The sequence below is a fragment of the Morus notabilis genome, unplaced genomic scaffold, assembly GCF_000414095.1.
Source record: "Morus notabilis unplaced genomic scaffold, ASM41409v2 Scaffold740, whole genome shotgun sequence".
In the NCBI taxonomy this organism is placed as follows: Eukaryota; Viridiplantae; Streptophyta; class Magnoliopsida; order Rosales; family Moraceae; genus Morus; species Morus notabilis.
The window spans coordinates 1-2,500 of NW_010361622.1; the positions used below are offsets into that span (position 1 = coordinate 1).

Here is a 2,500-nt window from a genome sequence, read left to right on the forward strand (position 1 = left end):
TTTGTTTTCGGCTATTTAAGGCTGAAAAACAAAATTAATAAGAAGTTTTTGATTTTTATTCACTTTGTGAGATATTCTTCTTGTGTTCTTAAAGAAACTATTATGAACTTATCAAGGTTTCCTTGTGGCATTCAAACTTGACTTATCAAACGAATTTCCATACTCGTTTGTGGCGTCTTCCCCATACCAGGGTTCTTGCTTCGCTAAGCAACCGGTCGAGGTTTCCATCAGTTCTTGAAGATCTTGGATCGTATTCCATATTTGGCTACGGGTTTCGTCACATCGTTGGCGGGGTTCGTATCAGTTGGGATCAGAGCTTAGGATCGTCAGGGTTTGCTATCATTTTCTTGTTTAATTGCGTTTTTTTTCTTTTCTTAGAAAAATAAAATAAAAAAAAATATATCGCCCAATTAGGGTTAGGGTTTTGAATTCGCAAAAAAAAAAAAAAAAAAAAATCGGGAAAAGAAGCAACCTCACGAAAACTGCTATAACTTTTGATCCAGGGATCGTTACGGGACGTATAATATATCAAATCGAAGATCTTTTTGAGCCCTACAATCTTCACTTAAGCTAGCTTGGTGACCCTATTTTTGGGGCCAAAAAAAGCTTGTTTTCCATAGTTTTAGAGCCTTTAAAGTTTGAGTGTCAAAAAAAAAATAAAAAATTTCCGTGACAATATTTAAATTCGTGTGGATTAAGTCATGACTTGATTGACTACTGGAATTCCTTTTCTTATTGTCGGTTTAGTTTTGAAAGAACTAAAAGAAGAATACAAGAGGAAAAAGGCAGAGTGTGTGAGCTTATTAGAGGGTAAAAGCCAAAATTAACTTGAGTGAATTCGAGTGAAACACGAGTGGTTTGAATAAGTTAGTCTTCGAGAGAAGCACTCCCTTTTTTTAATCATGTCACAGGGACCGGAGAAAAACACAGGCGAAGAGATTCCACCTACTCTTATCACGAATGTGCAAATACAGGCGTTAATGGGGGAGATGAAACGGATCATGAGGGTGGAGCTCGAACACCTACATGAGAGGTTAGATAGGGTGGAAGAGGGAACACCACAGATTAAACCACCACCAAATGCTCCAAGGAAGAACATGATGCCTCGAAAGGAGGTGGAGAATAATGGAGAGTTTGAAGGGGAAAATTTAGAGGACGAGTTTGATAGAATGTTAGTGGGCAGCCATAGGAGATATGGATGGAATAAAGAAGCTAGGGACCGAGCAGATAACAACTTGGGAAGTATTAAGATGAAAATCCCTACGTTTCAAGGGAAAAGTGATCCCGAGGCTTTTCTTGAATGGGAGAAGAAGATGGAGTTGGTGTTCGACTGTCACAACTACTCCAAACTAAAGAAGGTAAAACTTGCCGCAATTGAATTTACTGACTATGCTATTGTGTGGTGGGACCAGGTATGCATTAATAGAAGGCGAAACAGAGATCGCCCTATCGAAACTTGGGACGAGATGAAAAGGGTGATGAGACAAAGATTTGTGCCGAGCCATTACTACCGAGATCTATTCCTCAAGCTGCAAGGACTCCATCAAGGTAACCAGAGTGTTGATGAGTATTTTAAGGAGATGGAGATGGCAATGATTAGAGCCAATGTGGAGGAGGATCGAGAAGCGACGATGGCCAGATTTTTGAATGGGCTAAACCGAGAAATTGCCAACACAATCGAGCTACACCATTATGTGGAATTGGAGGATTTGGTGCATATGGTAATCAAAGTTGAAAGGCAGATCAAGAGGAGTGGTCCACGACCAAGACCAGCCCCTCAAAATCCGAGTACTTGGAGGCCGAACTACACAAAAATGGATGAGGATCTAGCCCCCTTCAAGGCTAAAACTGAGCACAAACTAGCCACCAATCCAGTAGCCTTTCAAGGTAAATCAGCCCCTACTCCTACTCGTTCTAGTGAGATTAAGTGCTTCAAATGTCAGGGAAGAGGGCACATAGCAAGCCAATGCCCAAACAGGCGAGTGATGGTGATCCGGGATAATGGAGATATCGATTCGGAAGAGGAAGATGATCTAGTTGATATGCCACCATTGGAGGACACCCCCATAAGAGAAGAAGAATTTGGGGTAGCCCATGGGGAGATGCTTGGGCTAGTTACACGTCGAGTTCTAAATATGGAAGCTAGAGAAGAGGAAGAGGAAGAGGAAGCACAGCGAGAGAACATCTTTCACACTCGATGCCACGTGAAAGACAAGGTATGTAGTGTTATTATCGATGGTGGTAGTTGCACTAATGTCGCTAGTTCTTTGATGGTTGAAAAGCTAGGGCTCACAACACTAAAACACCCTCGTCCATACAAGTTACAATGGCTGAATAATAGTGGGGAAGTGAAGGTTTGAAAACAGGTTGTTGTACCATTCCGAGTTGGTAAGTATGAGGATGAAGTATTGTACGACGTGGTACCAATGCAAGCGGGACATCTCCTTCTCGGAAGACCATGGCAATTTGATCGGCGTGTGCAACATAATGGCTTCCCCAA

At 41.8% G+C, this 2,500-nt stretch overlaps 1 pseudogene; it reads left to right on the plus strand.

The window, feature by feature from the left end:
- Window positions 1–902: 902 nt before the first annotated feature.
- Window positions 903–2,500, plus strand: part of LOC112091989 — a 4,778-nt pseudogene continuing 3,180 nt past the window's right edge.